At 50.5% G+C, this 16,992-nt stretch overlaps 1 long non-coding RNA gene across 1 annotated transcript in view; it reads left to right on the top strand.

Moving 5' to 3' along the window:
* Positions 1 to 438: 438 nt before the first annotated feature.
* Positions 439 to 16,992, top strand: part of LOC121489642 — a 133,490-nt gene continuing 116,936 nt past the window's right edge. The window contains exon 1 of the long non-coding RNA XR_005987378.1: positions 439 to 1,398. This is a non-coding gene — a long non-coding RNA (uncharacterized LOC121489642). The remainder of the gene's footprint in view (positions 1,399 to 16,992) is intronic.

The raw sequence follows: 16,992 nt of genomic DNA, 5'->3' as shown, positions 1-16,992 counted from the left end.
TCAGAACCCACACTCTCTACTTTGTCCCTGGGCACCATCCACTTGGCTGCAGGCCACGCCGTGCCTGGCTGAGCTGCCCCCGGAGCTGTCAACACGGGTGTGCGTGCTGGTATGCCACCCGGGGGCTCCAGAGACGAAAGGTGCGGGAGGCAGGCAGGACTGCGCCAGGCTGGTTTGCATTACCTGCCAGCCTGGGAACGGCCCGTAAATCAAGGTGCACAGCGGAAGGTGCCCAGAGCGGGGGTGGGGGCGTGCGTGTGAGAAGGGAATGTGGGGCCAGGCTGTCATGTGGCAGGGAGCAGGCTCAGGGCTCAGGCCACTGGGTGGAAGCCCTAGGCAGGCTGCTGTTAGCTCAGGGTCAAAACAAAACAAAACACCGAGTTAAGATTGTTCAACGCTGGGAGGCTCTGCTGTAAGGTAGTGAGCTCCCTGTCTTTACAGTTATTCCAAAGGTTGATGTTCACCCTTGGGTGCCACAGTCGTGAGGACCCTTGTATTGGGAGGGAGATGGCTCCTTGCCGCCTTGGGATTCCTCAAGCCTGGGGCTGGCCTCCTGGTCTGTGATTCTAATCATGGAGGCTGTAGGCATTTATTCTAACATTCATGTTGTTCTAACCGAGTGCCAGGCTCTAACTGCTCACAAACACCTGCACCTTTGCTTCTCATGGTAAGCCTCTGAACTGGGCACTCACGTTTCTGTTTTGTGGACAGGGAGCCCAAGGCCGAGAGAAGGGACTTAGCCAAGAACTCCCAGCTAGTCACCTCCAGGTCCTGTCCTCCCAACTGCTCTGCTACTACAGTTCTCTCTGCGGCGTTTCCAGGAGGCCGGCTGCTAGCTTAGTCCGGGCATGGCTGGGGCTCTTCTGGCAGAGTCCAGAGCAGGCAAGACAAGCGCTCTGGGACGGGTGGGTTTCAAGAGGGGTCCTGTTGTGCAGGCCCAGAGAATAACCTGAAGGGTGTCGTTGGTGGCAGGCACGGTAACACCCAGGTAACAAGGGGAGGGGACAGTCCCTCCAGAGAGGCAGGAGGCACACAGTGATAGAGGCTCTGGAAACCTGAACGTCCGGACAGGCAAGTGATGTCGGGATGGTGGTGATTCATCATGGAACTCCAGGACCTGGGCAAGAGGGGGCATGGAGTTTCAGAGAAGGGGACTCTCTGTCCCGGAGCAAGTGAAGGCTGTGGCATCAGAAGAGGGAGGCCACGCCAGAAGCATTCAGAAAGAAGGACATGATGTGAAGCTCCAGGTCTGGGCTGGGAACAGCTGCCTCAGGAAAGGAGGGCTGACTTCAGAACCCAGAGTCTGGGCCTTAATCCCTGGATTTGCTGCCTTTGCTCCTTGTGTGATCACAGCGGACTCAGTTAACCTCTCTGACCTTTGGTTTCTTATCTTAAAAGGTGGGTGATGATAACTATCTTGCACGAGGGTTTGCGGGTGATCAAATCTCATAATATTTGCTCACATGGAGATTTACAAATAAGAGGGGCTCACCAGGTGTCCTGTGTGTCTGATAGCTGCTCTTGCCTTGGATGGAGATAGATCTTGGAGTGGGTCTGAGAGGGGAAGGGGAATGAGTGGGGGGGACAGGTCAGAGGCAGGAGGGCTATAGAGGAAAGGGCTGAGAAGGCTCCACCTTGGGATGCCTCCTGCTCACCCTGGTGCCAGCCGGACCCCCACACTGGTTCATCAGGTTAGCCAGTGGCTTTCCGGGACCGTCTGGGTGCTGACCCCTGGATCAGGTAACTGGGGGCTACGCAGTGAGGCTACTAAGTAGCTACCTGGGATTCCAAATTGAAAATCAAACCCATGGCCAGGGAGCAGGCATTCTCTGCAAGCACCAAAAGGTCCACAAGCTTACGCTCACATACCCTTCCCCACCTGACCCCTTCTGGCATGTTCTCTCCTGTGTTTCTCTGAGGGTGTGCAGGCACCCTCCATCTCCTCATCTGTAAAACGAGCAGACCTGGATAACAGGATGACTAAGGCTAATTATATACCTTCCCTGGTCTTAAAGATCAAACATTTTATTTTTCTATTACTCTGGAAACTTAGGAGAGTCACCTACAAGTTAGATGTCTACAGGTAAGGCAGCTGGAGTATCAGAAAGGATAACAAATTGGGAGTAATGATAGTAAAAGCAGTAACCTTAGATCTAGAGTGTTCTAGAATTGACGATGGTGTCCTGTGTATTATGTTTAATATTTACATATTCCCATCTTGTAGATGAGGCTCCTGAGGGTTTGCCCTCACAAAGCTGGTTGGTGACAAAGCCAGGCTCCCAATCAGGGTTTTCTAACCCTAGCTCTGGTTCAATGTAACTGCGTGAAGGCACTGCCCATTTCTAGGTCTCAGTCTCCCCATCTGTAAAATGGGTGGATTGCCCCTTTGGCAGTAAAATGTTATGATTTTTTGACTTCTCCGTTCCTGGGGGTGGGATGGGGGAGGCTTCTCTTGGTGCCCCAAATATATTTCTTGGTTTCTGGAGGGTTCAGAAGTCACCCTATTTCCCCTTCATTGTTAACCTTGACCACTGCTCACAAGGTCAGCATTGGAAGTAACCCCCAGAAGGTGGCCTCACGGATGCCTCTGGATCCTCTTTTCACCTCATGGGGTGTGGGGGAGATTTTTCAGAACCACAACGCTCTGGGTTGTTAGAGCCTTTGAGGTCATCCTGTGTCCAGAAAGGTCTTGAGTGGTGGGTGTTTAATCCAGGCCCTTGTCTTCAGGAGGATGGGCCAGATGACCTAATAAAGTCCCTAATAAAACTGCCTGGGCAGATCACCAGCCTCCTGTTTTAAAGTCTCATTGAAAAAGGAATGTCTCTGGCGGTCCCTGGGTAACACATTACAGAGTTTCACGACCCTCCTCGCCAGGAAGCTGTTCTTAATGTTTAACCTTAATCCCTCCTGCTGTAATTTAAGGCCCGTTCCTCTTGTTGAGTGCAAATGGAGAACAGCTGCTCACACTCATCGTCTGACATCAGCTATTTCTCAAGATGACCCTGTGAGACAGGCCAGGGTCATTAGACCCAATTTGGTGCTCAGCAAATATGTATTTATTCCTGCATGTGAGGCCGCAGACTGGCTTGTTGGGCATGAGGAACAGCAGCAAGTCTCTCAGGGTGTCTCTTTAGAGACCTGTCTCCTGTGTCACATGGAGGAGCCCCGAGGGTGGAGACCCAGCCTGGTTGGCTTGCTTTGTGAGCACTCCTCTACAGTGCTCCGTGGCAGAGGCCGCTGTCTGGATGGGAATAGTTTGGTGCAGGTGGCTGACACTGTAAGCTTGAGGCAAATCGTCTCAGAGGGGTCCAGATGAAACTATCTGGCTCCTCCAGGGATTTGGAGATAGCTCTGTTTCAAGAACATCGCTTTGATGGGCAAAGCTGGGAATGTTCCATGAGGGTGTGTGGATTCTCTGCCCTGCTGTGGGGGCAAGTCCAAGGGTTTCTGAGACCATGCGGAGGTTGTCCTGGCCTTGTGTCCTTCCTGAAAGGAGGCAGGGCTGAAATACAATCTAGCAATTTGCCACCCCTGTCATTGCTCAGAACAACAGCATGGACAAGAACAGGAACAACAAAACCCACAGGGCGTGCTGGGCGAAACGTGTTGTTCTCAGTTCAAATCTTATCTGGTTCTTTCTCTCTCCCTGGCCTCTGTATGTTTGGAGAAACACAGGTAATGTGTTTGGAAGAACAGGTGAGCAAGTGTGAGGGAATTTTGAGGCCCCAGCCAGCACCTCCACCCCTTCCTGGTTGAACCTCACACTGGTTCTTTGCATCTCTGAGCAGTTTGCTTGTGGTTGTAGAGGCCTTGGATCACATACTGGCTACATCCTTCTCCTTGGCGGTGGGGGGCTCATGCTCGAGGCTCTGCTCTGTGACAGGACTTTGAGGTCCAACCTATCCCCGGGCACCCCCTCCTGGGCTCTCCTTCTTTGGGAGGCTGCCTTCCCCTCGGTGGTGCCTGATGTTTATCAGAGGCCTGGATCAAAGCTGCCCAGGTCATAAATCTCTCTCTGTGGCTGTCAGGCCCCAGGGCAGCTGAAGAGGGTTGACAGCCCTTTGGGCCTCAAAGGAAAAAATTCGCTTTACTCCACCCACCCCCAGGTTTGCCAAGAAGCTGTCCTCTGAGGAGCCACTGCCGGGCAGTTCAGTTCCTGGGAGAGGTTCCTGGAGGCCAAGAAGGGCTGGTCTGTGGTGGAGGAGAAAGGGCAGAGCAGAGGACAGAGAGGCAGGGGAAGGGGGACGGAGGGAGGCCCTGTGCATGTTTGTGTGCTGTGGGGAGCACAGTGTGCCATCACCTGTGCGTGCGTGAAATGCCTTATGGGTTCCTTTGTAAGCGGATGGATGGGGGGAGGGGAGATAGAACCAAAAGCCCCCTACAAGCTTTTGGACCCAAACCTCTTATTTTAAAGAAGAAACTGAGGCCCAGAAGGATGATGGGCTTGCTCGCAGAGCCACAACCAAGGCTCACTGGGAGCCAGTGCTTGTGGGTTTTCATAGACACATCGGAGATCATGTGACTCCAGAAATTCAAGGCTGGTGCAGAAGACAGATGAAGCCGTAGGGTCTCAGAAATAGCTGAATGGCAAGGGGCTGGAGCAACAGCAAGTGTGCCTCTCCCTGGACAGCCTTTCTCATCCTGGGCATGACAGCCTCTAGAAGTTTCTTGTACTGATACTTGGGAGGCTTGGAAGCGCCTCTATTTGCCTCCGGACATGTGGAGAATTTGGAGCTAATTATTTTAGCTCTTCAGGAAAGATTAGAAGGACTGCTTGGGCCAACCATCACCATTCTCTCTCTTCTTTAGGGCTTGCCCAAGACTCAGAAGTGCTGGTGAAGAAAGGGGTTATAGAAGTAACTTAGCTTAAGACTTTCATTTATTCATGTGGAGAATGAGGCCCAGAGAAAGGAAGGCCCTGGTCAAGGGTGAGGCTCTAGGAACCCAAGCCTGAGCGGCTTCGCAGAACAAGTGCACGCAATAAGCCTCAGGGTCGATAAACTACATCTATGCTTATATAAGACACATAAACATATATGGCCACGATTTCAGAAAAATGTCCTGCAGATAAAAGTAGCTTTAAATCCCCTATAAAATGTTAAAATACAGTACTTAACTCCTAGCTGCTCAGCAGGTCCTCAAGTGCGGCAGTGGCGCATCAACAGTCCAGGATCTACTTGTGGAAAGAGGATACAGAAGAGCAAAAGGGCTGAAGAATGGGATTTGGAGTCACAAAGACTTGGGGGCCAGGCCAGGCAGGGCTCTTGCTAACTGTTGACTTTGGCCAAATTAGCTCAAAGTTTCTCATTTGTACTTACCTCATAGGTAGTCGTAGTAATGAAATGATGTCAGTTTTTACAGCAGCTCTGAGCTCATAGTATGTGCTCCCAAAAAATGCCCACTTTTATTTTTCTATTAAATTAGTTAATCAACTAATTTGTTTATTAGGGAGAGAGAGGGTGGGGAGGAGCAGAGGGAGAGAGAGAATCTTTTTTTTTTTTTAAGATTTTATTTATTTGTTCATGAGAGACACACACACACACACAGAAGCAGAGACACAGGTAGAGGGAGAAGCAGGCTCCACGCATGGAGCTTGACATGGGACTCGGTCCTGGGTCTCCAGGATCAGACCCTGGGCTGAAGGCAGCGCTAAACCACTGAGCCCCCCGGGCTGCCCCAGAGAGTGAGAGTCTTAAGCAGGCTCCACCCTCAGACCTGAGCCCACTTCAGGGCTCCATCTCAAGAGTCAGGTGCTCAACTGACTGAGCCACCCAGGCGCCTCTAAATGTCCATCTTTAGAGGCACCTTGGGGTCTTGATCTAAGTCACATTGTAAAGGATCTCACTCTGGATTCTCCCCCGTTGTATAAGATATGGACACAGTAGGTCTGTTGAAATCTAGGGAAAATTTACCTACAAGGTCGACGACATGAGAAAGCTGGGTTCAATCAGTTCAGAAGATTCATCCCAGTTTCAGATGTTGCCGGTGGATTGGTGGCTTTTAGGGTCTTTGTTCCAATCCGGGAGGCTCATCCCTACACTGAAGTTTAGGGCTCTGTGATGGGCTAGATTATGCCCCCCTCCAATTTATCCATCCAAATCCTAACCCCCAGTGCCTCAGGAGACTGTATTTGGAGATAGTATCTTTAATGAGTAATTAAGCTAAGATGAGGTCATCAGGGTGGGCCCTAACCCAGTTTGATTGGTGTCCTTATAGGAAGAGGAAATTTGGGCACAGACAGGCACCCAGGGAAGACCCTGTGAAGACACAGGGAAAAGACGGCCATCGATAAGCCAAGCGCAGAGTCTCAGAAGAAACAACCCTGCTGGCCCTTTGATCCTGGAGGTCTAGACTCTGGAAGTCAATACGCTTCAGTTGTTCAAGCCGCTTTGCCTGTGTATGTGGTTCGGGCAGCCAGAGCCCACTATGAGTAACTCGGGTTGCGTGGTCTTCCTCCTGAGACCTGGAGTAGCCCCCCTGGCTGCCCTTGTGCGGCTCCCAGATTCTGGCCTGGTAGAGGGGAGGGGACCACGGGCCAGTGCTCCTCAGCCCTTTGTGTGTTTGAAAATCTCTTCTAGGGAAGCCTGTTAAAGACTGGGTGATGGGCACTGAGGGGGCACTTGACGGGATGAACCCTGGGTGTGATGCTATATGGGCAAATCGAACTCCAATAAAAAAATATACAAAAAAAAAAAAAAAAAAAGGAAAGCTATGGAAAAATGCAAAAAAAAAAAAAAAAGATGCTGATTCCCTGACCAGACTCCCCACGGGGAGGCTTATCCAGAAGTGTGTGGGGGGGGTGCATTTCCCTGGTGACTCTGAGGACAGGGGCCACCCCCTTGAGGGGCGCTGCCTTAGCCCTTAGGCCCGCCCAGGGCTTCCGTCTTGGGGGTTGCTACCAGGAGGAAGCTGGGGGACGTGACTCCCCAGTCTGAGGCGGCTCGATGGTTGGCGGGGCTGGAAGCTCCCAGATCTGCCTGGACACGAGACGCCGCTCTCCCCGCCTGCGCTCCCCGCAGGCCCGTCCTGCTGGCAGCTGGAGGCCTGGCAGCCTGTGGCGGGGTGAGTGGGGACGGGCCTGGGCCCCAGGCTGCGTCGGAGCAGGAGTCGGCGAGCGAGCGTCCTGGGCTCGCTGTGGGGATGGGCGTGGGGGAGCCCTGAACTCCTCGGCATCTTGCTCCTGTCAGCTTCCAGCATGACATATGCACAAAGGTACCTTTTATAGGTGGGAAATTATAGGTGCTGCCACTTCAAAGGCCTTGGCAACCAGAGCTCCTCTTTGATAGATGACAGTATTATTAATGGTGATTTATTGCTGGGGCCATTTTGACAACAGAAATAACCAGTTTCCCCACCTTCTCGGCCCCCTCCCCCCACACCTTGCTGTTGTTGCGTGTGTGGGGGGGGAGGGTTGTGCTGTGGGGGTTATCTCCCTGCCTAAGGAGGCTGGAGCATCTGTTTAACGCACACAGTGAGGTATCTGGCTTATTAACTTGTCATCATGTGTCATAAAGTTTAGTGAAATGCTGGCAGATTGTAATCCTAAACACGGCAATTACCCTATTATTAAAACGGCTTTCTTTCTCTTTTCTCTCTATTTTTCTTTCTCTCCCCCCCACCCCCGCCCCATTCTTTTTCCTGGTCGGGTCTGTTCTTACCTCTGTCTCACTTGCTTGATTAGTCACGGGCAGGAGCCTCCTGCGTGGCAATCGTGCCCGAGTAAAGCTGGCCTTGGCTAGGCCGAGCTCAGGGGAGAGCAGACGGGGCGAGTGGAGCACCTTGCTGCTCTTGCTGCAGCGAGCTAGCCCGGCTCATGGGCCTGATGAACTGATCCAGGCCAGGCAACGCAAAGCAGGAGCTGGGGTGGGGGTGGGGGTGGTTTCTGGCTCCCCAGGCCTGGGTGGAGTGAGCAAAGAGAAGACAAACTTGCCGGCCTACCAGAGCTTCCACTGGCTTTAGAGCTTGCCTGGGTCTCTCTCCAGAGTTGACCTCCCTTGGCCTTTTATGAGCTCACTTTTGGATCTGGAACTAGAGGTGAAGAACAGAAAAGGCAGGAAGCAGTGGGATGGTGGATGGTGGGAGGGGGAGCAGAGCAGAAGGGGAGGAATAGGTCATCTGAGTCCTGGCTGACCCCTTACTGGCTGGAGACTGGGTTTCTACATTTATAGAATGGAGTGATGATTCTCGCCCTGTCCACTTCATGGGGTTCTAGGGAGGATCATATTAGATAACGGGCCCGAGAGAAGATGGTTGATAGTAAATCATTCCGCATGTTTGAGGAGATTGTCATTTCATATGGGCCATGGCAGGGTCTGAATTCACGGCTGAAGGAGCCTCAACTCCTGTTACTGCAAAGGGTTGTAAGTATGTTGAGATTCAGTCTCCTGTTCCGCATTGTCCTTCTCAAGGTCATGATGACCTTCATTTCTAAATCTACCTGGAAGGCATTGTTAGACTTTTTGATCTGAACAATGGGAAATCTTCATGCATGTTCATGACTCACAGCTGTTATACGTATGTTGCTATGTTAAGGATACAGAACGGGATAGGCTGGAGGCAAACTTGAAATAATGAAATCACAGTTTGCCAAATCCTTAAAGGACTTTAGAGATTGGCCAGTTTAATTATCCCATTTTATAGATTTGTAAATCGAGGCTCTAAGAGGTAGAGCAACATTCCAAAGTCACTGGGTGAACAATAGGCAGAGCTGGGAGTAGGATTCTTGTTTCTGACTCTGTTCTAGTGCTTTCTCCACTGGGAAAAGCACCTCGACAGCTTTGACTCTGGTTGCTCTTTCTCTTCCTTTGTAAGGAGACTTCACCCCTCCCCTCATCAATTACCTTTCAGGAAAGGGTCTGCTAGCAGTCATTTACATGCTAGTGTGAATTGAAGGCAATATTTAGTTCTCTCAGATGTATTTGCTTTGTAACCTCATCCCTGGTCACATCGAGCTGGCTTTGTTCCCTGTCAATAAAGTTTCTGGCACAGAAGAGAAGAGAGGTAATGCATTTTTGAGGCAAGGACTCATGATTCTCATCCCCTGAAATTATACCAGTTGCCTACTCTGCAGGGCAGCAAGGGCTGGGCACTGCTTCCTGAACTGCACTGCTCTGGACCAAGATCTATGTGTTCATATTTCAGAGCGTGTTTTTCAGGACCTGTCAGGGAGTAAGGTTGCATAGATGAATGGAGTCAGGCAGGTTTAAAAATGGAAAACCAGCAGACAGATTTAAAAATGGGAAGAAGCCAGACAGAGTGAATGTGGTCCCTAAACACAACACCTGCCCCTTCTGTTTGTTTTCTGCTTTCTTTTCCATGGTTGGGAGAGTACCAGCAAGCAGGCTGGTGTCAAGAACTCTAAGTTCCAAGTTTCAGGTGCAAGGAGAGTTTCTGAGCCCCTACTCTGTGCCAGACACTGGTCTGTGTGCAGGGTGGTGAGGAAAAGAGACCCCCTTTAAGCCTGCAGAGCTCAGATTTAGAGTCAGGGCCACAGGTAAGGGAGAGGGAGACTTTCCCTGTGGCAGATATGCTGGGCCTCCTCACTTTTGCCCACGAAGTGAACAATAGTGCTCTCCCTGTAGGTCACCCTGAACCTCTAGTAGAACGCGATGAGATTTAACACTGGTAAATGATTGATGGGCTCTTCGCTGGTTGGGCCAAGGAGGCAGAGAGGGTTTGGAGATGATCCCGGGTACTGAGCTCGAGGAGAGAGACTGAGAGCAAGAGAAAGCAGAGACAGGCTAGGACCTGAAGGGGAATAGAATGACTCTGGTTTTAGGCGTGTAGATTGCAGTGAGATGAATCAGCCACATGCGAATGTCCTGGTGGCCTTAGAGAAAGGTCCTGGAGCCTGGGGTTGGGACGGAGATGGACATGCAGGGCCACAGCCTGGAGATGACAGGTGGTGCCTGAAGCCATGAGAAGAGAGGTTATCTCCGTGGGGAGGAGAGATGGGCAGCTACAGGGGAGCTGGGAGGATGAGTGGCCTTGGAGCTTCCTCAGAGGAAGCTTCCCTCAGGTCCACGCTGGGTGGTCATTGGAGAGTTCGCTGCTGCTGACCAGCTGGCCATCAGTCCTGGAGCACTGAGAGGAGTGGAGGATGCACAAGGACTGCAGTGGAGACGCTGCTGTCCCCCTCCCCTGAGCCCACTGGGACCTCTGGCTTTGCTGGCTGCGTGTGGTCCTGCCACACACTGACTGGCTCCCACTCCCATGGGGCTATGCCAAGGTGAGGCCTATCTTTGCCCCCCGAATTCAGAGGGAGGGGAAGGCCTGTGGTCCCCCACCTTTACAGGCAAGTTCAGATGGCCTGAGCTAATAGATGTCGCTAACCAATTATGTGATCTTGGCAGCTCACTTCACCTCATGTGACTCACGTGAAGGATGCAGGTATCACACATAACCTTGTTGGGTGGTTGGGAACCTGCCCACTGGTCAGGTGCTTGGGTAGTAAGGGCTAATCGGATAATGGATGGCAGGTGTTTTGTAAACCTTAGGGTGATAGGAGCAAGTCAGTTCCCACGTTGAGGACTCCTACTCGGTTATCGGGCTCACTTTCCAAGTTCTTTTAGAAGCTCTTTTAGAGTAGCCCCCTTCTCTGAGGAAGCTCCAGGGGCAAATGCTCCTGACCCCTGCCTGGAAGGACCAGATCCCCGGGTCATAGGGCCTGGTGGGCCTCTTTTGTCCAAGGATCAAGGGGGTGAAGAAGAGTCCCCTGCTTCGGTGTGGTCTGCCAAAAGCCACGCCACACTCCCCTCCACTTGAAGAGGTTGCTAGGTCCTTGCTCTGCGCACAAGCTCTGTGCCTGGCCCAAGGGTCAGCCCCGTGTAGCAGGGCCACACAGATGTCAAACCTGAAAGGCAGCTCTCTGGCTCTGCTGGTTCCAGTTCTGACAGGCATCTCCAGAGGCTGGTGATAAGGATGATGGGCAGGTTGAGCGCCTTTCCTCCTTGTACTGGTAACTGCTGTGCGATAGCAGCTCTGTAATTGCTCAATAAAACTCCCCCCACCGCCCAGGATAGATTTATGGCCAAAATGCCTTATCTGAACTGAGCATATTTCATCTGAGTGTACCTGGGTGTGTGTGGGATGGGGAGGGAGAACAGACTGTCTGGAGACAGTTTCCGGGGGTGCTCAGGAAATTCCTGCCCCCTCCCTTCCCCGAAGTGTTGTCTGGAAGCTCTTTCTAGATCTGTCAGGACTTACATGTCGTGGATCTTCTCCTGAACCTAGCACTATGTAGACACCCCAGGGATGGGAGTGATGAGGAAGACTGTGGCCTGGACAAGTTTAATTTAGTTCAGTTCAGCAAATATGTAAATAGTGCCCATTCTTGCCGAGGGCTAGGAAAGCTATTATTGTTATTTAGCAGGGGGGAAAGGCCTTGAGAAGGTGAAGAGAGATCACAAGGAGCTTTTTTTTTTTTTTAAAGATTTTATTTATTTATTCATGAGAGATGAGAGAGAGAGAGAGTCAGAGACACAGGCAGAGGGAGAAGCAGGTTCCCTTTGGGGAGCCTGATGTGGGACTCGATCCCAGGACCCCGGGATCACGACCTGAGCCAATGGCAGATGCTCAACCACTGAGCCACCCAGGTGACAAGGACCTTTTCTCTAGCTGCTTGAGGTGCCTGACACACGAACATTGGCTGGTGGGAGTGGGGTGGGGGCAGGAGGGGTGAGGACAGCCATGGCTGAGGGTCCAGACTAGAGCAGCAGGAGCCTGGTGCACCTGGCACAATCCTTGCTCTGTCACTTACTCCCTGGGAGTTCCCGGCTTGGATTCTTGGAAGGTGAATGATCTGGTGTGTGAGGCCAGTGCCTTGCTGGGTCAGTAGCTCAGTAGGACAGTATCGCACATGTGGCGATGATGATGGGGAGCTGGAACCTACAGACGGAGCCAGCCTGGAGGTGACCAACAGCCAAATGGCTGTCATTAACTTGGGCTCCATGTATGCTGGTTATCCTGTTTTTTACAATTTTTAAAAATGTAAAAATATTTAATAGGTGATATACATCTAAGTGGCTTAAAAGTTAAAAGGTATAAAGAAATATGCATGGAAAAGGAAAAGAAAAATTACTGCCTGCCCTGGCCTCTGAGTACTCTGTTCCTTTGTCTCAGAGTCTGGGGTACTGTGTACAGGATGATGATGATGACAGTGAGAAAAATCACTAATCCTCACTTAGACTCACCAGGTGCCCAGCATGGTTTTAAGTGTCCACATTAATTCATTTAATTCATGTACATATGGATTAATTCCTGTTCCTATATATAACATATTAATTTATTTAATCCCCAAACAAGAGCTCCTAAAGTAGGTAGCGTTATCATTCCCACTTCTCAGAGCATATAACATATGATTAAACACCTTTACTCTGTATTTTCCATTTGAAACATTTATTTACATCCTCCTAATCCCAATGGATAAGAAAAGACCCCTAGAACAGTGATAATGAGGGAGAACATGGGCCACCGTGATCTGGGAAGACGTCACTAAGAACGGGCTGGGAAGGATGGGGAAGGATGATGAAGAATGTGGCTTGTACTGTCTAGCATCTACAGGATACTTCACTAAGAGTCTCACATATCTCACTCCAGCTCCCCCCGAACCCAGCAGCATGAGGTAGGTGTTATTACTTTCATTCTCATGGAGGAGAATAGCAGAACCCTTAATGGCTAAGGGACTGGCCCCAAATCTCACAATAAGTCCCAAGCTGGCACTTTACCATGTCAGGGTTCCTGACTCTTAGCCTAGCACTTTAGTCATTACAAAATGGGATGAAAGGACAAGCATGAGCAGATGTGAATGATGGAGAACAGGGAGACAGTATGGAAACCAGACTGCTGAGCAGAAGTTCATGGACAGGGAGAGTGGGAGAGAGATTGAGATGGGGCAGGTGGGCCCCATGGGACTTCTCTTTAGCTTTAACTTTCTTGAGAGAGAAGGTCAAAGTAGGGATGTTCTGGTCTCTTGTCCTTTTTTCTGCGGGGGGAGGGAGGCAGATCTCCAAATTAAGACCCAATTGGGACCCAAGCAGAAGTGGGAATAGATCTTATATGTACTCTTCTCATATGGCCTTGAAAGATTTTGGACTTCTTTTAGGGGGCCGAGAAGTGGTCCTCCTTTGTAAAGGGTACAGATGAAGGGACACCCTGGGGTAGCATTAGAAAGCAGCCTCGTTAGATTTGGCAAGCCAACCCCAGAGACAAATGGGTGGCCCAAGATGTATGCATAGTGATTTCACAGCAAAGTCTTCATTTCTGCAGATATTCATTAAAATCTGTGACATGTCCCTCCTTTCTTTGGAAAGAAAAAAAAAACATTTCCTGAGACTTGGAGATATAACAGTGAGTAATTCAGATCATACAATTGAATATATCTTATCAGAAAGTGTTGTAATGAGGACTGTTGGTGAGAATGCAAATTGGAGCAGCCACTCTGGAAGACAGTATGGAGGCTCCTCAAAAAGTGAAAAATAGAGCTACCCTATGATCCAGCGATTGCACTGCTAGGTATTTATCCAAAGGACGCAAACACAGTGATTCAAAGGGCCATCTGCACCTCGGTGTTTATAGCAGTAATGTCCAAAATAGCCAAACTATGGAAAGAACATAGATGCCCATCAACAGAGGAATGCATAAAGATGTGGTGTACACACGCACACACACACACACACACACACACACACACACACTGGAATATTACCCGGTCATCAAAAAGAATGAGATCTTGCCATTTGCAAAGACATGGATGGAACTACAGGGTATTATGTTAAGTGAAATAAGTCAGTCAGAGAAAGATAAATACCATATGATTTCACACATATGTGGAATTTAAGAAACAAAACAGATGGACATAGGGAAAGGGAAGGAAAAATAAAATAAGATGAAACAGAGAGTCAAACCGTATGAGACTCTTAACTCTAGGAAACATACTGAAGATTTCTGGGGGGGTGGGGAAATGGGTTCACTGGGTGATGGGCATGAGGGAGGGCATATGATGTGATGAGCCCTGGGTGTTATACATAACTGATGAATCACTAAATTCTAATCCTGGATTTAATAATACACTATATATTAACTAAATTGAATTTAAATAAAAACTTTAAGAAAAAGAAAAAGGGTGCTGTGATGAGGAATGGACAGTGCTGTGTGTGCACACTGGCAAGTCTAGTGTAGGCTGGATATGCTGCCATATGCCTTCAGAGGAGGCTGCATTTAAGCAGAGACCTCAGAGGGAATGAGACGATGTTGGTCAGGAGAATCCTGAAAGAATCCTATAACAGAGAGAGCCTAGGGTGAGAAGGACTACATTTCAGGAATTGGAAGAGGGTTCTCATGGCTGGAGATAGATTGCAAGAGTAGGGGCACAGTGCCGGTAGGTACAGGGTAGGTGCTCAGTAATTGTCTGTTGAATGGATTAATGAGATGTGGCTGGAGAGGTGGGTATCAACTTGTGCAAGGCCTTGAAGCCTACGGTAAGGTTTTTGATTTTGTCTGAAGGGCAATATGGGAAGCCAAGTCTATATTCCCGCAGGATTTCCTCTATCTGTATTTGGTGACTCCACTGCAGCCATGGTGGGGCCGGGCACTTGGGTTCTCTGGTTTAGGGTTTGGACAGGTGTGTATGCAAGGACCTTGGATAAAGCCAAGATGTGCCAGTTAAGCATGTTGGGTTAGCCAGTGAAGCGTGTTGGCAAGAGAGGGTGAAGCGGTGGCCATTGGGTCTGGCCTGGAAAGGGAAGAAAGTGAAGATGGAAGGGGCTCACATGAGAAAGCAGAGTGGTTGTGATTACGGACTGATGAGCTGGGAGTGAGGGGTGGCGTGGGGGGTGGTCAATGATCCAGAGGCTTTGGGAAGGATGGGTGAGAGTGGTCAGGAGGATGGGCTGTGAATTTATGACTTCAGGGATATTGTCTTGGAAAGGAGTGGCTAAAGAAGAGTTGGCGTAAAGGTCACTGCAGTGGAGTCAAGGAACTGGGGGGCAGGTTGGGGGATGGGTCATCTGAAGCAGAGATGGAAGTCACTGTGGATGATGGCAGCACTTTGGGTGGAGAGACACTGGAATTGGAGCCCAAGACTCTATGGGATAGAGCACAGGGTGTGAATGCCTGCAGGACAGTGGTTGACAAGAACCAGGAGGGCAAGGTGATACAGGTGCTAGCCATGGTGGGAGGTGCAGAGATGGCACAAGGCACAGTTCGTATGCCCAGGGGGAGCAGCATGTAGTCAGGAGCAACCCATCTGCCTCACCTGGAGTCACCTGGATGGTCATTCCAGGAACTAGCCAGCCAAGTGGTTTATGAGTTAAACACTGCAGCATTCCTCATGGCAACAGCTAGCCACCGTTCAGCGAAGTTCTGCTCTGTGTCTGTAATGATGGAACAGTCTTGCAGTATCAGTAAAGGCACGGGGCAGGGGTCTGGGAGTCCTACTGAGTTGGGTTTGAATTCTCCAAACTGCCACTTACAGGCTGTGTGACCCTGGGCAAGCTCTTCACCCCTCATCTGTAAGACAGGGCAAACATTCTCTCACCAGAGTTGTGATGAGGATTAAGTGAGCTTATTTCTGTAAAGCTCTGGACACAGACACGTGTTCCTAGGTGCTGACCGTGGTTCATATCATATACTTGAAGAATCTAAAGTTCAGAGAGGTTAAGTGATTTGCCCGAGGTCACACATCTAAGAAGTGACAGCTCTGATTCAAACCCAAACTCTAAAAAATGCTTTGAAGATGAAAGCGCCGTGTCATCAAGTTCTCAGAAAGACATACCACGTTCACCTGGAGTAAGAATCTGGGTTTGATCCCTGGGGGTCTGCCTCTGTCCTCATCACCCAGCTCGCGCGGGCAGCCTTTAGTTTGACACTACGACGCTCCGGAATCACACTGCCTCTCACACAGTCCCCAGGGAAAACGAAGTTCAGAGGGGAGTCACTGACTTGCCCAAGGTCACCTGCTAGTGAGTGGTGGCATTGGAGCCCGGGTCCAGGTGACCTTCCCTCCACTGCTTTTTCTGTCATATCTTACCTGGCTTCTAAAGGAATGGGGTGGGATAGGGATCCTGAAATAGTTCCAGGGTGCCTCTGAGAACATGCACGGGGCACTCATTTATTACAGGCTTTTGACTGCCTATTAATTTTAACTTCCCAGGGCCAGAGAGTTCAGAGCAGTGCCCCTTAAAGGAGTGGGAAAGGCACTCTGGGCCCCAGAAGCCGTGGGCTCTGGTGCCAGCTCTGCTCTGTGTGAGTTGTGTGGTCCTGCACAGGGCCCCTATCTTGATTTCCAAATCTGTAAAATGGGAATGATAATTGCCTTGAGTATCTCAGGATCATAGTGAGACTCAAATTAGATGATGTAAGAAAAATGCTTTGAAGATGAAAGTGCCCTGTCATCAAGTTCTCAGAAAGATGTACCACGTTCACCTGGAGTGAGAATCTGGGTTTGATCCTAGGGGGTCTGCCTCCCTCCTCATCATGCCCCACGCCCCGCTCGTGCAGGCAGCAGGGGTAGCTGAGACCCCTCTCCTCCTTGTCCTACTGGGCAACCACCTCCTCCTCCAGCCCTTTGGTCCCCAGCTATGAGGTTGTGTGTTGAGGGCTCAGCCAGGTGGGGGGACAGAAGCTCTGACTCACTGGGCGAGTTGTGAGCTGTCCCGCCCCCCCCCCCATGCCCCTCGGCACTGGGAAGGCTTCTGCAGAAGTATGAGAGGTGCCCACATGCTCATCTGGGGAGACTAATCGGCTGGTGAGCATGGGCATGAGATCGACTCTGTAAGGATCACCTTTGGGAGCTGCTAGGCCTCTGATCCTGCCCTGCCTCTCTCTGCCCCAGACCTCGTGAGCTGAGTGGTGGAGCTTTGTCGGGCTCTGCAGAGAGTCAGAGCCTTCACCCTGGACTTGGGGGAGCAAAGGGAAGTGCTTGCCTGGTCCTTGGGGCCGGGAACACATTTACTTTCTGGTTCCCCTTATGGCTACCCTGCTGCCTTTGGAAGA

The sequence above is a fragment of the Vulpes lagopus genome, chromosome 4, assembly GCF_018345385.1.
Source record: "Vulpes lagopus strain Blue_001 chromosome 4, ASM1834538v1, whole genome shotgun sequence".
Taxonomy (NCBI): Eukaryota; Metazoa; Chordata; class Mammalia; order Carnivora; family Canidae; genus Vulpes; species Vulpes lagopus.
The sequence above is the reverse complement of the archived record's forward strand: the minus strand, read 5'-3'. Positions and strand labels throughout refer to the sequence as shown.